This window comes from Felis catus, chromosome B4 (genome assembly GCF_018350175.1).
Source record: "Felis catus isolate Fca126 chromosome B4, F.catus_Fca126_mat1.0, whole genome shotgun sequence".
NCBI classification, from domain to species: Eukaryota; Metazoa; Chordata; class Mammalia; order Carnivora; family Felidae; genus Felis; species Felis catus.
The window spans coordinates 15,517,184-15,539,476 of NC_058374.1; the positions used below are offsets into that span (position 1 = coordinate 15,517,184).

The window sequence follows — 22,293 nt, forward strand, 5'->3', positions numbered from 1 at the left end:
TTGTGGTTACCAGAGGGGGTAGGAGAATTGGAGGAAGGTGGTCAAAAGGAACAAACTTCCAGTTATAAGCACTGAGGATAGAATGTACATCATGATGACTACAGCTAACACTGCCTCATGGTATATGGGAAAGTTATGAAGAGAGTAGATCCTAAGAGTTCTCATCACAAGGGAACATTTTTCTCCTTCTTTTTGTATCTACAGGAGATGATGGGTATTAATCAAACTTATCATTTCAGAACATATATAAGTCATACCATGCTTCTGCGCACCTTAAACTTACCCAGTGCTACATGTCAATTATGTCCCATTAAAACTGGGAAAAATCTATTTCAAAGTGCTAGGAGTCAGGATACTGAGGAAATGCCTCCATAGTCTCCATTTCTGTGTCACAAGTTAAAGAAACGATATAAAAGGACATAGCGGAAGGCTCCCGGGTGGCTTAGTTGGTTAAGGGTCTGACTTCCGCTCAGGTCATGATCTCCCGGTTTCTGTCTGAGTCCCAGCCCTGCATCTGGCTCTGTGCTGACAGCTTGGAGCCTGGAGCCTGCTTCAGACTCTCTGTCTCCCTCTCTCTCTGCCCCATCCCTGCTTGCGCTTTGTCTCTCTCTCTCTCACACTCTCTCTCAAATAAACATAAAAAAAAAAAGACATAAACGGAAAAGAGGCCAAGGGCATGTCCCTAAGAAACACTGTGTTCACAGACTACCTCAAGAACTATACTCCCACTCCCAGGAGATTTGGCTGCCCTGACCAAACAATACCTCCCCTCTTCTTACCCTCAACACCTTTGAAAAAGACAATTAACAAAGAATTGCTAAGTCAGGGGGGACATGTTTTTCTTACTAGGTGTTTGTGTTTGCCATTATGAGGCAAAGTGAAAGATAAAATGCAATACAAAATCTTAAGCCAACTGTTTATTTGGAAACTGTTCAAATCAGTCACGACCTTTTATTCTATCGAAATCCACAGTGACATAACCCTTACGGAGCCTGCTTTAATTATGGAGGATTGCTTTTTGTTACTATGTAAATACGACACACAGTTTCTTACCATGTTTAAACTACATGAAGCTGAAATAACAGAAGTTATTTCCCAATTATACCCTTCAGTCAAAGGAAAGAAAAAGCTACACACTATAACTGGAATATCAAGGGCGATCTTTGGCTTATTCTCCTGATGATCAAAAAGGAGGAGGTCTGAGTAAAAGTGAACAAAATGTGCAAAAAGAGAAAAGCACAGAGGAAACTGGGGTATGACCCAGTGGAACTCTTCACTGAAAGCCATTGTTGAAAGTTCAGTTGAGCATTAATCGCGGCAAGCCATAGTTAAAATGGATGAAAATTATGCACAAAGTTTAAATCGGTGTGAGTATTAAGAAGAATATTATGCTTTCTCATTAGAAGTGAAACATTTCTAAAAACCGTGGCACTTTTGTAATTAACATCCTAATGCTTTTTAAAAAAATTTTAACGTTTATTTATTTTTGAGACAGAGAGAGAGAGAGAGCATGAACGGGGGAGGGTCAGAGAGAGAGGGAGACACAGAATCCGAAGCAGGCTCCAGGCTCCGAGCTGTCAGCACAGAGCCCAATGCGGGGCTCAAACCCACGGACTTCGAGATCATGACCTGAGCCGAAGTCGGACACTTAACTGACTGAGCCACCCAGGCCCCCCTCCTAATGCTTTTTTAAAAATACTTTCTAGGAGTGCCTGGGTAGCTCAGTCGGTTGTGCGTCCAACTTCAGCTTAGGTCATGATCTTGAGCTTTGTGGGTTCGAGCCCCACATCAGGCTCTGTGCTGACAGCTCAGATTCTGTGCCTGTTTCAGATTCTGTGTCTCCCTCTCTCTCTGCCCCCCCCCACCACTCTGTCTCTCTCTCCTTCAAAAATAAATAAACATTAAAAAAAATTGTTTTAATACTCTCTATGGCTTTGCAAGTAATTCCCTTGGTTTGGTTTCACTGTATAGTAAAATGAACCAATAACATCTGTAACCAATGACACGTAAGATACGATTTTTAGCAAGATGTGCAATGTTGACTTGCATTAATAAAGGAAGTATACATTCTCCTACTGGCCCATAAGGAATCATCAAAACATGAAGCAACCAAAGAATTAAATCACACACTGAGCAAGTAAGCTAAAAATTCACGAGGTTTTTCCTAGCTCCCACTTAAAAATTCATTTAGGTAAAACTTAAAATTTGAATTATAAATGAGAGTTATTTTATGATATCAAGGGATGAAATTCTGGTGAAATGAGTGAACTGGTCTCTTTTTTGGAAAAGTGTGTTAGAAGTCCTATCATACCTAAAATTCCATATGAGTGAAAATCTTGGCAAGAAGCATCTAATTGTGCTCAGTATTTTTGGCACCTTTCACCTCTAGAATACTCTACATGGGACAGATCCAGGGAATAGGACAGTCTGTTAATAAGAGGATTTCACAAGGCATTTTCTATGGATTCAAGGAAAATTGGTCTAGGATCTCTTCCCAAAGAGATCATCTCTTGTTTTCAGGTTAGCCATGTGTACCTAGAAACCATTAGTAAGTCCTTTTAAAAGGTTTCTCTAGCTTTTTGTTCCAAATGAGCTCTTAATCTATTTCTGTTCCTCTCTCCTGACACTTTGTCTTCTACTTCAACTCCTGGAAATGTGAGAACTCAAGATGGACAGAAAACATTTTGCATCTGTGGCAAAGGAACCTATTTGAAAGTGTCTGGCTGTCCTTCACCTTGACACTGAGATAGTGCACCCTGCTCCTTTGGAGGCCCCTCCAGATCACCATGCAAAGTTGGACCCTTTGTGGTATCCTTAGACAAACATTTTAAGCCTAAAGTTCAATAGAAAAGACAACAAGGGGCAATTATGAAGGTCTCTGCCTTAATTATTTAAAGGAGTGAATCAAAAAAGCATCCTAAAATGTTCAGTTCCTTACAAATTAAGGAGCTGCTTATATACTCCTCCCAACTTAGGTCGATTTACAAAAAAATCTCAAGTAGGCATCGGCCTTCAAGAATTCCCAGTGCTTCTTGGAATGGAAAACTGTGGAGGCCAGTGTGTGTGTGTGTGTGTGTGTGTGTGTGTGTGTGTGCGCACAAGTCTATGAGTGTTTACACAACAGAGTACACAGGGTGGTTGGGTCCAGGACTTATTCCTTAAAGGGGCCATATATTATGTTAGCCTATCATTAACGACAAATCTGCCACTTGGAAAATAGACTTTAAAACTAATGAGAATGTTGTATTAGTTTTTACCTACAATCATAATGAATGACCTCAACTTTTAGTGGCTTAAAACAAATTTATTACCTTACAATTCTGCAGTCAAAAGTCTCACTGGGCCTAATGTGTCATCAGGTCTGAATTTTTCCCGGACAACAGTAAGGTTTTATTGACTCAGTTATGTCCCCCTCCCTGGCCCCGAATTTCCTATGGTGAAGCCCCTAACCCTTACCCATGCTGCTGTATTTGGAGATACTAACTTTAAGGAGGTAATTAAGGTCAAGTGAGGTCACAGAGGTGTGGCTCTAATATGATGAGATTGTGACTATATAAAAAGAGGAAGAGACACCAAAGAACTTTCTCTCACCAAGCACACACACAGCAATAATGAGAAACCTTCTGCCCTGAGGCCAGGAAGAGAGACTTCAACAGAAGCCAACCCTGATAGTACCTTGACCTTGAACTTCTAACCTCCAAAACCATAAGGAAATAAATTTCTATTGTTGGGGTGCCTGTGTGACTCATTTGGTTGAGTGTCCGACTTCAGCTCAGGTCATGATCTCACGGTTTGTGAGCTGGAGCCCCCCATCGGGCTCTGTGCTGACAGCTCAGAGCCTGCAGCCTGCTTGGGATTCTGTGTCTCCCTCCCTCCCCCTCCCCCACTCACGCTCTGTGTCTCTCAAAAATAAAAACATCATGGAAACTTAAACTTTCTATGGTTTAAGCCACCAGCCTGTGGTAATTTGTTACGGCAGCCTGAGGACACTAATACAAGGGGAAAATCTATCTCCTTCTATTTTCCAACTTTTAGAAGGCTGCCTGCATTTCTTGTCCCATGGCCATTATCCCCAAAGCCAATATCACAGCATCTTCCAATAGCTCTGACACTCATGCCTCTAAGAACCCTTGTGATTCCGTTGAGCCCACCTAGAGAATCCAGAATCATCTACCCATTTCAAGATCCTCCATTTAATCATAACTGCAAAGTCTTTTGCCATGTAAGATTAAATATTCACAGGTGTAGGAGATTAGCATAAAGACATCTTTGGGGATTCATGATTTTTGCCTACCATTATGTTGAAATACACAAAACCACCAACTCTGCAAACTACAAGTCTTTCTGGTGCCGATCCCTGACTATAAAAGCAAGCCAGGCTCTGAAGCTGTTTACAGAGAATACAATGACTTTAAATCCAAAGCCAGTTCACTTCAGGCCAAGTTTGAGGACGGGATCAAGATAAAATTCTTTAGGATATAAACTGAAAAGGCCCCAAGCTTTGTCCATCCCTGAGAAAACTAGGTTGTGTCCACAGTGGGTCCGTCCATCCATCGGCTTGCTGAAGTGAAAGAGTAGCCTCTCATAAAAAGATCTTCTAGGGACACCTGGGTGGCTCAGTCGGTTAAGCGGCCGACTTCGGCTCAGGTCATGATCTCACGGTCCGTGAGTTCGAGCCCTGCGTCGGGCTCTGTGCTGACAGCTTAGAGCCTGGAGCCCATTTCAGATTCTGTATCTCCCTCTCTCTCTAACCCTCCCCTGCTCATGCTCTGTCTCTCTCTGTCTCAAAAATAAATAAACGTTAAGAAAAAATTTTAAAAAAAAAGATCTTCTATGTACACAGGACCTTCAATATTAAGAATAAAGTAAGTTAGTAAGTACAGAATCCTTAGGCCTTAGACTAGAACCCAGTCTTAGTACATGACAAATGACTATTTGTTTTCAAAAACGTCTTGGTGGTGGTATGTTTGAAGGTTAAATACAGTTCTCCTACAGTTTAATTGTTTATTTAAGTAATCTCTACACCCAACATGGGGCTCAAACTCAAGACCCTGAGGTCAAGAGTCACATGATCTTCCAATTGAGTCAGCCAGGTTCCCCTAGTTCTCCTACAGTGGAGATAATTGTATTTTCTTTAGTGTTTCTCCTTAGGTTCTATCTTCCAACTTAAGTTTCTGATTTTCTCCTTTGAGCCACCATCTCTCTCCATCTCTTTTCATTATAAATTGCACAAAATGGGAACCATAATATTGTCAGTCTCCTCCTGAAATTCAGTGTGTATTTTCTTCATCAGTGGGACAGATTTGCCATCACTCACCACGTCAAGGCCCCCTTTTTTCTACAAAAATCTACATATTTGCTCACTAGAGCCAGAGATGAATTTAATGGCCAAGGCATAAAGACATAGTAAGGCTGCACTGTTACTCTGACACTCTTGCAAAATGCCCCACCCTTCTGTATCACAGTTATGTAGGGTTAACTTCCAACTAGGCAAAATCTATAGCTTTTCTTGAATTCCACCATTACCACCATCCATATAAGCAGATGAAGAGTTGAGGCTCTTTGAGAAGGAACTAGTCTCGATATACAGGACTTGAAAGATCATCTGAACAACTTTTAAGAAGTTCTATTCTATGGAAAAGCTTCCAGCACATATTTAGAACAAAACATGTGCCGTAGGCATATGCACCAAGTAAAAAGCCCTGCAACAGTTAATAAAAACTCAAAACAGATTTCTTCTTTGATCTGTTTCAATTATCTAGTTTCCTTCATTCCTGTGTTCTGCTAGAAAATTATGTTTCTAGTTTTCTTAAAATACCTCAAATGTGAATTTTAAAGTATTTCAGATACATCACCTCACATTTTCCTCATAATTCGTGTGTTTGTGTAACATCTTCAATGAGATATAACCTACCCTACAATTCATAACCTACAGTACGCCCTACAATTCATTCATTTAAAAGTACAACTTGGGGGCCACCTGGGTGACTCAGTTGTTAAGCGTCTGATTCTTCGTTTTGGCTCCAGTCATGACCTCACGGTTTCATTAGTTCAAGCCCCACATTGCACTGTGTGCTGATTGCATGAAGCCTGTTTCAGATTCTCTGTTTCCCTCTCTTTAAAAAATAAACATTTAAAATATACATAATACAACTCAGGGTGCCTGGGTGGCTCATTCAGTTAAGCATCTGACTCCTGATTTCAGCTCAGGTCATGACCCAGGGCTGTGGGATTGAGACCCACTCAGTGTGGAGCCTGCTTAAGATTTTCTCTCTCTGCCTCCCTCCCTTTCTCCCCTTATGCCCCACCCCCAGCCCACGATTTGCACCCTCTTTCTCAAAATAAATAAATAAAAGTACAACTCAGTGGTTTAAATATAGTCACAAAATTGTGCAGCCATCACAACTTTAGATCTCACCACCCAAAAAGGAAACTTCCTATTTATTAACAATGACTCTCCATTTCTCCCTAATCTCTCAAGTCCTAGACAACCACTAATCTATTTTCTGTCTATAGATTTGACTGTTATAGACATTCTATATAAATGCAATCATACAATATGTGATTTTTTTTGTCACTGGCTTCTTTCATTTAGCATATTGTGTTCAAGACTCATCAGTGTTGCATTACAGATTAGTATTTTATCCCTTTTTATTGCCAAATAACATCCCATTGTATATACACTTATTAAGAGATGGATAGTATTTTTAACATTTAATATTATTTTATTTTTTAAAGTTTATTTATTTTTAGAGAGAGAGAGGGGAGCACCCGGGTGGCTTAGTCGGTTAAGTGTCCGACTTCAGCTTCGGTCATGATCTCCTGGTTCATGAGTTCAAGTTCTGCGTGGGGCTCTGTGCTGACAGCTCAGAGCCTGGAATCTGCTTCAGATTCTTTATCTCCATCCTTTTCTTCCCTTCCCCTGCTCATGCTATCTTTCTCTGTCAAAAATAAATAAATGTTAAAAAAAATTTTTAGATGGGAATGCAAGCTGGTGCAGCCACTCTGAAAAACAGTATGGAGGTTCCTCAAAAAACTAAAAATAGAACTATGCTACAACCCAGCAATTGCACTACTAAGCATTTATCAAGGGATACAGGTATGCTGTTTCAAAGGGACACATGCACCCCCATGTTTATAGCAGCACTATCAACAATAGCCAAAGTATGGAAAGAGCCCAAATGTCCATCGATGGATGAATGGATAAAGAAGATGTGGTATTTATATACAATGGAGTATTACTCGGCAATCAAAAAGAATGAAATCTTGCCATTTGCAACTACGTGGATGGAACTGGAGGGTCTTATGCTAAGTGAAATTAGTCAGAGAAAGACAAAAATCATATGACTTCACTCCTATGAGGACTTTAAGAGACAAAACAGATGAACATAAGGGAAGGGAAACAAAAATAATATAAAAATAGGGAGGGGGACAAAACAGAAGAGACTCATAAATATGGAGAACATACTGAGGGTTACTGGAGGGGTTGTGGGAGGGGGGATGGGCTAAATGGGTAAGGGGCTCTAAGGAATCTACTCCTGAAATCATTGTTGCACTATATACTAATTTAGATGTAAATTAAAAAAATAATTAAATTAAAAAATAAATAAAATAAACTAAATAAAAAATTTAAAAATAAGATCAGAATTGAATGAAAAATTAATTAGTTAATCATACTGTTTTGTTAATTTGAAATCTGTGTAATGATCAACTAATGCATTAAATGTGACATTTTTGGTACCTCAACAAGTGAGAAATTACTCTCCCATATCTGTAATTTTAAATATAAAACTTTCAGGTTTTGGTTAAAAAAATTTTTAAAAGAGGTTAGAGTGGGAGAGAGACAAAGCATAAGGATTCTTAAAAACTGAAAACAAACTGAGGTTTGATGGGGGGTGGGAGGGAGGGGAGGGTAGGTGATGGGTATTGAAGAGGGAATCTTTTGGGATGAGCACTGGGTATTGTATGGAAACCAATTTGACAATAAATTTCATATATTAAAAAATAAAAAAATAATAAAAAAAATTTAGTGAGCAAGAAAGCACGCATGTTCGCACATGAGCAGGGAAGGGGCAAAGAGAGAGGGTGACAGAGAATCCCAAGCAGTCTCCATACTGACAGCAGCAAGCCTGATGCAGGGCTCCAACTCTAGAAACCCTGAGATTGTGGCTGGAGCAGAAACCAAGGGTTGGATGCTTAACTGATTGAGCCACCCAGGTGCCCATCCTTTCATTTCATTTTATTTATTTATTTTTATTTTAGAGAGAGGAAGTGCATAAGAGGTGGCAAAGGGAGAGAGAACCTCAAGCAGGCTCCACACTTACCACAGAACCCAACCCAGGACTTGATCCCATCACCTGGGGTCATGACCTGAGCCAAATCAAGAGTTGGATGATCAACCAACTGAGCCACCCGGGCGTCCCAGTAGAGGGACATTTTTCAAAATGTCTACTTTTAAGCTATTATGAATAATGCTTCCATGAATATTCATGATCAAGTTTTTATGTGGCCATGTTTTCATTTTAAAGGGTATATAACAACTAAGAGTGAAATTGCTGGGTCATATATTAACTTTATGTTTCACATTGTGATGAGCTGTCAGATTCTCTTCCAAATCATCTACACCACTGTATATTCCCATCAGTGGTATACAGAGGTTCTACTTTCTCGTCAACACTACTATCTGTCTTTTTGATTACAGCTATCCTGGTGGATGTCAAGTAGTATCTCACTGTGGTTCTGATTCACATTTCCCTAATGCCTACTGGTGTACATTTTGCTGATGTGCTTACTGACCATATCTATTCAGATCCTTTGCCCATTTTTAATCAGGTTATTTGTCTTGTTATTGTCATAAGATTTTTTGTATATTCTAGATACAAATCCCCTCTTAGGTATAGAATTTGCAAGTATTTTCTACAATTCTGTGGGTTGTTCTTTCACTTTTCTGACAGTGTCCTTTGAAGCACAAAACTTCCATTATGATGAAATCAAATTTATTGATTTTTCTTTTGTTCTTACGCTTTTGGTGTCACATCTCAGAAACCATTGCCTAATCCAAGGTCATAAAGATACAAGTCCATTGTTTCTTCTAAGATTTTTATAGTTTTAACCATTATCTCTGGTACTTTATTTATTTTCAATTTTTATGTTTAGTATGAGGTAGGGGGTCCAACATCATCATTTTACGTGTAAATATCCAGGTATTCTTGCACCATTTGTTGAAAAACCTATTCTTCCCAATTTGCTCTTGGCAACCTCCTTAAAAATCAAGAGAAGGTAAACCTAAGAGTTGATTTCTTGACTCAGTTCTGTTCCTTCAATATGTCAGTTTATCCTTATGCCATAATGTATACTAAAAAGGATCTCTTTCAAAGAAATTATAGTGCAAGTCAACCGTTAAGTATTTTAAACTAACACTATCACCAATCAGCGAAATAAAATACAATATCCACCTCGAGTGTTTGCCACAATTCCTACTTGACAGAATAGTAAATGGGTTAGTAAATGGGTTGAAATTTTTAACTGACTGCCTGTATACTGAGAACAGTAAAACCAAAGCCAGAAATAGACTTAGTAATCACTACGTCTAGGCTACATGGTCTACAGATAATGAACTGTTGCCCATATGTGAGTTATTTTTTACCCACTCATCATAGCCAATTGCTCTTAGTCAATCAGTAAATTAGGTAGAAATATTGAAACAAACACAAAATCTAAATATACAGGGAAGAGTAAAAACTCAAGAGCATATTATATTCAAAGGATCAAGATAACAAGCATTTATTATGAACCAAACCCTCTACCTGCAGTGCTGCATTTAATCATAATAATCTCATGATCTGGGCAAAGGGAGCTGTCCAATTTACAGGAGATAAAAGTAAAGGTAAAGTTCATTTCTCAACATCATAGATGTAGTTGTGGACTGGGTGGGATTTGAGCCTGGATTAGTCAAAACTCAAGAGAATTGATAACAACTACATTTCTTTATCAACTCTACATGCCCAAGGGCTCCATAATTGTTCAATCCCATGTTGAACCTCCATGTGACATTGACAAGTAAATTTCTACTTTATTTTAATCCAACAATCATATCCAATTGTCATTAATTATGGTGTATAGCTTATTAGCTAGGAAGATTAAAGCCAATTTCAAGCCTAGGTTCAGCCAAGATTTATAGAACTTCTGCACTGCTAGCTAGCTGATAGTCCACTTAATCCAGGTGTCATTTCACACACATCCGAACTGATTCTCAGAGGGATTAAATGACTCATTCAAAAGCTCAACATGCTCCTGGTGAATCCCAGCACAGATTTCAAAAATCGCATTTTTGAAAACTCGACTCCACTGTGCTAAGTAAGCATCTGTTATCAATTACTATTTGATATAATTCCGAGTCACATGCTTTAGGATCTAAAACCTTCAGTCTGTTCTTGCTCTCGAACTTCACAGCAACTGCCACAGACATTGATGAGAACACTCACTGACCGCACCCCTGCTTTGGATGACTATTTCCATCCAACCTCCTCAGCCATAACGTTCTGGTCTTGACCCCTCAGTGAGGCAGCTTCTTTCTATTTTTTCCAAACTACCATTCCAACCCACCCTATTTTATGTGGCTTTCATGCTCAATAGGTGCTTGGCCTCTTCTCTTTCACTGACTTACCCTTCAGTCCAAACACAAAAGAAAATCCCCTGTAATGAAGGGTGGCTCACTAAGTTGCCATCATACTTCATACATTCAACGTGATATATATGTCGTCTCCCCCTGCCTTGAGCTCTGAAAGCCAAAGCTACTTTTTAAACTTTATTTTAATCAATGTTAGAATCGCCACTTTAACCAAGTTCTTTGCCTTCTGGAGTCATTTTTTCCTATTGAGTTTTTGAGGGACAAGAAAAAATGTCTGGCTTAAGCATCTAGGTTTTTGTGCCTATGTATGATAGAAATTTAGAATTAAAAAAAGACTGTAAAATATACTTGACAGCATTTCTTTATTGACATAGATTAATGACTCAACTCTGACATTTCTGCCTCTCGTCAACAAAATAGTTAAGTTATATTTTTTAATCATTAACTTTCGTATGGAGATATTATTTTAATTAAGTCACATTTGCATTAGAATAGAAACACAGGACACAAAAACTAGCTGTTAATTTAGATTTGCAGTCACCTTTCCACCATTTTCCAGTTCATTCTAAAATCTTCTGCATTACAGGTAATACCACTTTAAAAGAAGCAAGCATTTCACTGAAGTGAGATTCCTACACATGGGGAACAACATGGTAAGCTGTGATCTGAGACGACAGTTGGTTTACTCTTACCATTTGATCACAAAATTTCTATGCCATCTGTGGGAAGCCACACAGGCAAATGTGTCATCACATCTAATAATGAAAAGAAAAAACAGACAGAACGTGCTGGAGAAACAGACTGCTTTAATTACCCCCTCACAATGCTCCTTGAGAATTTGGAAAAAAGCATTGTGCAGACAAGCTCTTTATATAAAGAAGTAGCCAGTGCTAAAAACTTTTTTTTTTTCAAAAAATCAGGATTAATGCCCTCATTCCAGCATGTCCAGTTGAGAGCAGAAACCAATGTATGGTTAAGATTGAGGGGAAATCTTGGAAACCGACTCGCCAGGAAAATAAACAGTACGATTACCATCTATAGTCCACTATTTATATGCTAAAGTTTCAAAATTATAGTCTTTAAATTAGAATGTATCTTTACCAAAGTTCTACAGCACAAGTACAGGAGAAGGTTGGAATATAAAGACAGCTCTAAGACACAGGGATGTGACCTGCCCAACATCTAATGGTGACATTCATTAACCTCCAACAACCACCCTCTCTTCTTTCAAGCCTAGACCAGTGACCCATGTTCCAGGGGTTTTCTTCATCTTCCTATCATAGGTGTCCTCACAAACAGAGGAGAGCATAGGGTGTTTTTCTTTCTTCAAGAACAATAGGAATTGTGTCCCAAGCTGGTAAAAAAAAAAAATAATAAAGATGGGAAAGACACAGCGACACAGGACTTGACCCTCATCAGTGTAAATACTACAACTCAAGACAATTACAATCACTCCCCTTTCTTCAATCTGAAATTGGTACAAGTTATAGACATTCCCTAACAAAAAAAGAACCATTTCATTTCTGCTCACTTTCTATTCAATTTATGTTCATTTTCCATTTTATTTCTGTTCGTGTTTACCTCAGTTGTCTTTATATTTCCACTAACCGTCACTCCTAACTCTCACCAGTCCAGTAATTTCTATCCTCAGCAAGAGACAAATCCTCTCAAGACCACATTTCCAACTGACATTGGGACTGGAGCATTGAAATGAACAGAGAGGAGTTAACAGTAGACCGGGGACGTGACGAATGAGTCCTCTCTAGACACAGTGACAGAAACAGTCAGACACTTGTGTCTGTGTGTCCTGGGAATTCATTCTCATACTAATTCATGCTGCCCCACCTCTGAAACTTTCATCATATATTTATTAACTATTTTTGAGCATCAACAATGAGCCAAGTTCTAGCAGCCCTAGGGAAACAAAGAAAAAAGATGTTATGAATAAGTACTGTTAACCATGAGAACTCAGTGTAGGTAAAGAGAAACATGACAACACATACTTTTCCTGTTTTCCCATTTCGTACACTTCGAAGGCAGTATAGAACCCTACAAACTTCCACAAAGATAATATGAAAATATGTGTAAATATTAAAGATGGCAAGTGACAGACAATTGTGTTTGAGTAGAAAATGTTTCCTGCTAGATCAATACATGTTTTAAAAATATTAGGAAGTTATCTTACAGCTTTTTTTTTCAAAAATACTTACTGAGAACCTGTTCAGGGCCATACACTGTTCTAGGAGGCACTATAGATACAAGAGTGCACATGACAGAGAAGATCCCTGTCCTCTTAGATCTGATATTCTGGTCATCAAGATAGCTAATAAAGGATTTTTTTCCAAGTAAAATGTATAATATGTAAGAACATGAAAAGTGTTAAGGAGAAACTAAACCATGGGAGGAAGACTGGGGGAGGATGGTAGGGAACATCTTACAATTTAAATGTGAGGGGCCACGAAAGGCCTCACTGTAAATGTGACTTTTGAGTAAAAACCTGGAGTAAATGACCAGGAATCAAGTATCGATCTGGAGGAAAAGCATGAGTGACATTCAAACTAAGTACAGATAAATTTTGAATTGTTTTCCATTTAACACATGGTACAAGTGTTTCATTTTACTTTAAATTTCCTAAGAAAAAACATAATCTGTCAACACATACATTTAATTATGACAAGTTTGGTTTGAGAACGAAATATATATTAAAATGTAATATAAAATGTAAGTACATGTTAAACACTATTTAAGAAGGCAAAACTGTTTTCACCATCTTAAACTCAGTAGTTTTGCATTTTGTGTCTTAAAAAAAAATCAACAGGTTTCAGACTCCTATTTGTGAGTACGTTTCTGTAAATAACATATTGTGAGTGGGGATAGTCTTAATTCCAATAAATAAAAAAACAAATTGGAAATAGTCATCATTATAGCTTCTCCTTTTTAAATTGGGTTATGAAATATTGCTTTTCGCTGAAAGTTCAACATAAAACACTTGATCAGAGGAGTGTGATTAATGGCTCTTATGAAGTTCATGTTGAGGCAAATTTGTAGATGTCACATCATTTTTATCTCCCTATTAACTTACTGGATTTCAAAACCAGGTTTCTTTGTAGTCCATAGAACTTATCAAGCCTGTTATGGATTTAAATTAACAATATATGGCCTATAGTAACAAAAGCACCCAATGTAGAGTTGTATAAAGGTCTTTACCACAAGATGGGGAGTAGGGTTTGGCTGAATTATAAAACATGTGAATTGGTCATGGTTACTGATCTTCAGTAACTGCCTGTCTTGATCATCAATCCTTGGAAACTCTCTAATGAATCAGTTTTAAAGCAAAGAAAAAGCTTAGATAATTATTTTACTGCTTGACAGCTTAAATAATTATTTTATTGCTGAATGGACACCATCATTCTCTTGAACACTCTGAACTGCCTGTTGTATTTTGAGAAAACTTAAGTTGGGAAATACTGCAATTCAGCAACTTGGTCTCAAAGAAAGAGCTATAGTGGAAGGGAATGCTGAGCCCAGTGGGGGCACAGATGAAGGACCCACACTCATCAAAGCCTTCTAAGAATTCCCCTGAACGGTAAGTAGCAAATAGGCAGTGGAAGAAGAGCAAAGAACTTCCACACGAAGACACAAAGACATATAGGGGCTTAGTTTACGAACAGCTGGTGGTGAATATGATGAGGCCAGATGTGAATGAGAGGAAGAAGTTGACAGAAGATGGCAGACTATGAAGGGCCTCATACAACATGCAAAGAAGTCTGGACCTTATCCTGAGTGCGTGCACTGGAGATAAAGTATTCTACTTGTCATGATGGAAAGATCACTGGGGGAGGGTAAGGACTAGATACCAACAACACCTTGTTTGCATTGTGCTATCTATGCTAGGGCAATTACAAAATTTAAGAAAAATCAAGAGAAACTTTGCTTGAGGAATACCTTCTTCCTTTTCCTCCACCCTCTGGTATATTCCAGTTACAGGAAAGCATTGTTCTCATGCATTCTTGGTTGAAAATCACTAAACTACCAAATCATTAAATTAGCAACATGGGACAATAAGAGTTCTTAGTCTTCAATGTTTCATGGATAATTTTTTTCTTAAAGAGAAGCCAGTGAAGTTGAGGTGAGAGACAGTTTTCGGAGGCTTGGTGGTGAGTAGCCCATCCCAGGTAAATAATCAGTCTTTTGAAGTCAGGAGAAAACAGGTGGTCTAGAATTTCTAGAGGTACTAGAATGAGAAAAAAAGACACAAGGCAAGAAATGGAGGAAGGTGGGAAGTTAGAGCTGGGACATGGGAAAGTAGAAAGAATACAGGCCTAAGAGTTTAGAACCCCGAGTTTTAGTTTTGGCTGCCAGTGAATGGCTGCAATTGTGAAGGCCCTGAGATTTTACCCTATGGGCAAGCTACCAAGTTAACCTCCCACTGTTTCAAGGGTGTTGGCAGAAGACATGAGACTCCTAGATCAGAGACAAAGGACAATATTTCACTAACAGCAACATCTCAAGTATCATCATTGTTTTGCCCCAGTTCCTTGACCTCCAGTTCCTGTAAGGCAACACAAAAAGGGCCAAGGATACCTACATGTGCAGTGGATTGACCTATGGGAGAGGAACCCTGGGTTAGCAAACTCATCTTTTAAAATGGGCAGCAAATTGTCCCATCTTTTCTCTGGAGGGAGACATTGTCTGCCTGCCATTATAGTTCACTATACAGCATCTTTGAAAGATGGTCCAGAAGACTCTGTCTACAATACATGTAAAGATGCTAAATCCATGAAGAACTGTCTCCCAACAGTGAGTGTACCCCTAAGCTCTTGGTCAGGTTATTTGACTTTACTGTGCTTGTTTCCTCATCAACAAAATGGAGAGATCATTAATTCATGGGGAGTCTGAAATAAAATATTCTTTCAAAGTCACAAAGAACCAAAATGGTGAGTACATAACTTTGTTATATTGTAGCATTTTCCAATAGCCCTGCTGAAAATTTAATTCTCTTATTACTATATATTGTACTAACAATCCCCGACTAACGAAAACACAAGAAATCTCAATCCAGTAAGACTAAAGGGTAATGTCTAAAATCAGAAAAATGTGGAAAGTTAACTAATGGTTTATCTAATTTAGCAACTGTGCTTGCACATTCCTTTTCTGTCTTCACAAATCCCTTTTCCTAAAATAATGTATGAGCTTGCTCTTTTGTCTTCCTACTGGTTGCCTCAGTAGGGAGTTATTTAAAAATTTTATCAATGCTAACATATAGGTTTGTTTTAAAAGTCTTTAAATTTCTTTAGGGGGTTAAATATAAATAACTGTCTGAAGGTATCCAGAGCATACCAGGCCTTCAATAAATATTAGGCCTTTCCTATTATAGTTCTAACATTCTAGGATTAACTTTAATCATACCAACTTTATTATTTTGTAATTAAAATCACAAAGCCATATTGTTTCCCAATAGCTTTAAAATAATGGCCATTTTTGCTGCTTGCCATATACTTTCAGAATCAATGTAATTTTGATTGCAACTACTCATGAAAAATGGCATTTAAACGCCTCCATTAGCTAAAACACATTTGTAACTGGAGCATTACTTTTAATTATCTCCCATTTGGTGTTCCTTTTCAGTCAGCTGGTTTCTCTCTCCCCCAAATCAGTCTATCACTTTAGTTTCAGAAATGGAGGGAGAGAAGACATAATTCTGGAAGAGGGCGGATACTATTTAGGGAATTAGCCCACCCAGGCCAAAAGAGGAAGGTAAAAATGTCTGCCCATCCCCACCAGTTTTAAGTAGGAAGAAAAAGAGCAACGTAGTTACGAGTAGGAGGCAGTCAGACACATACATGGCTATCTGCAGTGTAAGGCTGGAAACCCAGGCCTGAGGACATGAGTTACCCTGATAAAGGGAAACATGGAGAGCAGAGGAGCTTTGTTCCAGTCCCCTCTTTGGTGGAAGACTTGGAACAAAGGGCTCTGGGCTTATCTCAGCTGGCCTCAACATCCCCAACTGGTCATGACCAGAAAAACTCAGAAGACTGAGTTTGCTAATAGTTTTTTTTTTAATTTCTTGGGTGGTATGGGCATCAAGGCAAAAGGCAGGGAGTCTCTTCTGGACCCCACCATGGGCAGGGCAAGATAACCCCACAGCCGAGGCTTTGGGGTGGTCAGCATGATCCAGGGGCCAAATGATGGATGTGGCAGGGACTCAAAGGAATCTTCAAAACTGATGAAGCTCAACAGGAGGCTGGGTCATGAGAGAGATTTCTCAAGTCCTGAGACTCTGAAAAACCATATATTGTGCAAGTATACACCAAAGACATTGCTAACAGATATCAACAGGTTACCTAGGATCAGGCCTGGCTGAGTAGAACCACAAGGATGCTAAGTTCACATCAGTTATCACACCCATCCACCTCTCCCTGGTCTTCCACAGTCTTGTGGTCCCTGCCTTACACTCTTGGATGCCATTTTGGAAAACAGCAAGGAGAATATAGGGGCATCTCCAACACTGAAGAGCTATCCTAAAAATCTTTAAACCTAAGGAAACGGATGAAATTATTTTGACTTACTTGTTTTAGATCAGACTAAACTATTTTGTTTTCGCCTCTACCCAACAGATAGCCACTTGATGAGAAAGATCAGTGTGAGTACATTTGTAACCCCACTACATATTTTTTTGCGCTGTTCAAACACTTTCCATTATTACTGGGGGTGGAAGCAGTTAGAGAAGTCTCACAGCAACAGAGGAGCAGTCTTGAGTTTTGCTTTTTTTAGGATGTCAAACTCCAGTATTGTGGTATTTTTTCATACAACATCAACTATAATAGCTTTACAGTGCAAAGTTATAACATTAAATAAAAAGGACTAGGAGTAGCTGTACAAATTGCTCATTAGAGTTGATCACTTTTTTTTTTTTATGCCAGCAAAGCTCTGTAGACGAGAAAATAACAGCTGAAAATCCACAAGTGATGTCATCCAAGGCATGAAAAGACTGGTACATACAGCCTTCAGCCTGTCAGCTAATAGCATCAACCTCATCCAAATCAGGTAAGTAAAAACTGCGTCTGACTTATGGGTAATACAAAGCATGGCTCTTGGGAAGATGGAAAGGTTTGTAGTGATTTAGAGCCTGGTCATTTGAAAACTTGATTGTAAGGTAAAATATGCAGAGGTTCTAAGAAAGATATAAAAATGTCATACAAATATGGGAGCAGTCAGGGAAGAGCTGAGATCAAATAAAATTTTCTCATAAGGTGTGCCACTTTATTTTCATGCACTGAGAGACTATGCTGTGACAGGGAAGGGCACAGGTCTAGAAGCCAGGCTGCCTGGTCTGGAGTCCTGCTTCACTCCTTACTGACCTTCAAACAGTCACTCAACCTCACAGTGTGTGGGTGTGCTCACTCCTAAATGGGGACAAGAGTCCTGGCTTCGCCCGTTGCTGAGGAATGTTAATGCGTGTCAAGTGCTCCTACGAGTGCCTAGGACTAGCCAGCTATGTGAGTCTTAGTTGTCCTTATCCTTGTTATTAGCAACATTACCACAAGGACACCACAGTAGTGGGTGGGGCATAGGGAGCAGGACCCCTGCCCCCTTAGAGTTTGAAGTCTTACAACTGGCATAGATTAGATTACACTGAACAGCCTTAGAGGTTTTCCAGTTAAGAGATCAATAGGTCCAGTTAGGAGATCAACATAAATATGAGTTGCACTTTAAATGTAAAAGTGCAACATGTGTTGAGAACACTGAAAATTACTAGTAAGTGGTTTTCAAATGGTCTTCCGAGAAGCCATGGGGTTTGAGTACTGATGCTTGGAAGGAAAGAGGGACAAGAGGGAGAGAAAGAGGAGAGGAGACGATGAAGCTTTACTGTATCTTTTTAAAGTTCAGTGTCTTTACACAGATCGGCAATCAGCAAATGAGGTATGTGAATAAACAAACTCTAAGGGACCTGTACCTGTGCCTAGAAGTGCTTCGAACATTGAAAGTCTTACTCAGCTTTAGAATTTTCGTTCCGGTCTTACTATTAACACAATTAACAAACCATTTAGATCTCAAAAATAGTAACACGTTCCAACTGACTCGTCTATGACTACAAATTCCTGAGGTCACATTTTATTCTATGTGATACAACAGCAATGGCTCCCCAACACATCTTTTGAGAGGAGATGGTGGTAGATCTTGCCAAAAAAGAAAAAAAAATCCAGTAACGGTGGTGATTCAAATCTGTAACAAACTTGTGTATAGAAATCTCTCATTTAAGGTTTTTTTCCATCTGTTTTCTTGAGTGGTCGGTGCCTATTACTGATAAAATAATAGAATTAATAAATAAGCAATGAATCGAAGTTAATGAAAAGCCCGGTAGCTGATTGGGCTTGGCTCGTGTTCATAGACACCAGGGCTAGGATTTTGTAGAGCAAATATGTAACACTGTTCTTTTTCCTCCCCAGGACACTGGCAGAATCGCTCATGTGGGTACGTGCCAGAGTCCCCATGACCGCTCACTCTCAGGAGGTCATGCATCTAAGGGAGACTCGAAGCCACCACAGTATATGGTCTTAGAGCTTTTAATACAATCTAACAGAGGACCTAAGTTTTCACACCCAAGAGCTTTCGTGCCAAATCTGCAGGATATTTGAGAAGTTGTTAAGCAACCATTAACATCAGCTGTGCTATTGGTGATCCGTGGCCGCTCCCCCATGGGGAACAGGACTCTGAGAACACGGTATCCAGAATATTGCCTCCTTAGTCTCTAAATGAACAGCAGTTGGACTTCAAAGCACGCTGGAAGAATCTGGAAAAGCATTTTGTAGCTTTAATTCTACGGAGCCTGTCCACCTCCCCAACACCCTTTTCATGATCAGCAAGAAGGGACCGAGTTGAAGGATAGATCACGTGGCACATGGCACCTCAGGAGAGACGGCTTGCATCCCCAGTCTGCATTGTGACCTTGGGGAAATTAGAGACCAGATTCAGTCAAGCGTCAGGGGGAGTTGATAAGGATGCACTTCTCAAACACACTGGAGAGGAAGTGGGGGAAGAAGGAGGAAATTTTATCTATCCTAAAAATACCCAGTTTCAGCAACCCCTAACAACAAAATAAAGTTTTACTTCCTCATTTCCAGAAATTTGCCCACCTCAGAGACTTCCTGCAGCTTTCTGGAGCATCTGCCAGGGAATCTTCCTCTTGTGTGCCCAGGAACCTGCCCCTCAAAGCTCTTCAATTCCGCTGTCTCTTGCTGGTGGTGACCTACAAGATACCACCTTCCACACTGCAAGGCTGCTGGTTTGGAATGACCTGGAAACAGAAGTCAGAACAAGTTACAGCTTTTACCAGGAATTTCCTATCTTCAGGGAATCATTTAAAAGTGCTGTGAGACCTGGCTACTCAAACAGCCTGCAAAACCAAATTGGCCTCGGGTGCTACTTGGATCCCACTCATTGGTTTCCACTTCGGGCTTCTCACAACTGTTTCCTTTCTTCTCCTCAACTAGGGGTTAATGAGGGCCTCTTAAAGTGCCAATCTGTAACTTTTTCTCAGAGCTTCCAGAAACTGGAAACCTTGAATGTCTGCACCATGAAGTCAAACTAAGTGGGATGCGTTATTTATAAATGCATTTTGAAGTATGAGAGAGAGAAAGAGAGAGAGAGTATTATAGGCCAGTACCTATTTCTAAACAGTGTAACATACATGTTTTGAACAGCTAGGAAACCTAAGAGACAATCCACAATCCTGCTCGGTCTTCTCACAAATTTCTGATCTACAAAGATCACAGCTGTGTAAATGTAGATTCTACAGTCCAGGGTTACCCGCACCTCAAACTCAAGGCCAAATTATAATAAACAAGATCTGCAGACTGAGTTTCAGAAAATGATACAGGAAGCGGAGCCTGAGTGGCTCAGTTGCTTACGTGTCCAACTCTTGATCTCGGTTCAGGTCATGATTTCATGGTTCATGAGTTTGAGCCCTGCATCGGGCTCTGTGCTGATGGTGTGGGGCCTGCTGGGGATTCTGTACTTTCTTCTGTCTGCCCTCATCCGCTTATGTGCGCGCGCTCTCTCTCTCTCTCTCTCTCTCTCTCTCTGCCTCTCTCTCAAAATAAAGAAATAAACATTAAAAAAATTTTAAATCATACGGGGAATAAGGAAAGATTTCTAATGTGTGGGATTCATCCACAACACTTTCACATTTTAGAAATGTTAACATTTTTCTTGTTTATTGCCTGTCTCACTCCCATTAGACTCAGTTCTTAGAAGAAAGAAAATACCACTATTTTGCTTATTAATGTATAGCCAGAAATTAGGTCTACCACATAGTTGGCATTCAAAAAAAAAAATACTGAAATGACTGACTGAAATCTGGGAAGAAGTGAATGGAAAGAAAAATGAGTCCACCTGGTGACTAGGAGGGAGCTGAATAGCCAGTTGGTGGGTGGGCGAGTGCAAGGGCAGGTCCCCATTCTCTGACCAGTCCGCTCAAGAAGGTAATGCCAGAGAGCAGAGAGACAGCTTGGGCATGAGGAATTGAGAATTACAGAATGTTCTAGTCGAAAGGAATAGGAGATGAGCTTAGTGGCTTTTCGGTGCTGGCAAAACCACCAGGTATCCTAACTCCTGGTTTTAAGTGCCATATTCTCTCCAGCAGCGGCTGCAAACGGGAGGGATGCACATGTCAGAACATTCTGGAGCTACTGGCAATGGACTCTCTGGGCTTCTATTACCTCCTATAGATAGATACAGTGGCCTCCTGTTCCAAAGACTCAGTATAAAGGGTTGAGAAGAGGCAACATTTGCAGAGTGGATCCCTGAACTGACCAAAGACAAGAGGGGTTTGAGGGGAGATAGTGGCAGGGAGGTGGGGGGCTGGAGAAGAGGCAGTGTACCCTGGGGTGCAGGCGGTGGGTTGGCAGGGAAGGTGGTGGGGGAAGGTTCTGGGCTTTGAGGAGCAGCACACACAGAGGGAGTACTGTGCTGTGTTGTTACAGTGGCAGCTGGCAAGTGTGGGAAGGTGTAAAGAGATCACGGAGGGGGAGCTGTGGGAATCACGGCGGCATGGAGAAGCCACCGTCCTCCATCTTCAAGCCCAGTGGGGGGCTGGCTCTCCAGGCACTGGGACCCCCCCCTCCCCCAGCCAGAATCTGGTCAACGGTCCCTGGCACCTGAGACTGCACCCGTGTGTTAGGGCCAAGTGGCTATTTCTGCTTCTCCCTTGTCAGAAGCTGGTCCTCTCTGGGGCCCTTCACCCCATATTCTCAGAAGTCGAACTCAGACATCTGTTCACGATACTGAATTTCTAACTCCACAAGTTTAAAGGCTTCTTCACACCCACTGCTGCTTCTAGTCTAACACTTGCTGCTTAACCTGAAGCCAGATAACTCTGCAGTGACAAGTACAGACATTCCCTTCTGTTTAAGAAAAAGAAAACACTGGACACAAAGTCTGTAGAATGCCACGGTGAGCGAAGGGGACATTTCCACCGCCTTAGCTTCTGCTGGCTTTGTGACAGCCTGGTCCTGCTGATCTAACCTTGAAGCCACAATTTCAACTTGCAAAGTGATTTGTTACCACCTTTGCAAACCTGCCGGTGGCCGCTTGGAAATGCAGCTGGATTCTGTGGTTACAAATAAGCTGTTTTTGTGCACGTGGCTCTGTCCTTGGACACT

At 40.1% G+C, this 22,293-nt stretch overlaps 1 long non-coding RNA gene across 2 annotated transcripts in view; it reads right to left on the minus strand.

Moving 5' to 3' along the window:
- LOC123386451 overlaps window positions 1-22,293 on the minus strand; it is a 333,684-nt gene that overhangs the window by 306,989 nt on the left and 4,402 nt on the right. Inside the window, exon 1 of one of the 2 annotated variants that reach the window (XR_006600323.1) lies at window positions 19,768-20,065. This is a non-coding gene — a long non-coding RNA (uncharacterized LOC123386451). Of the gene's footprint in view, window positions 1-19,767; window positions 20,066-22,293 lie in introns of those variants that run through there. The other variant, XR_006600324.1, reaches the window with a different exon arrangement.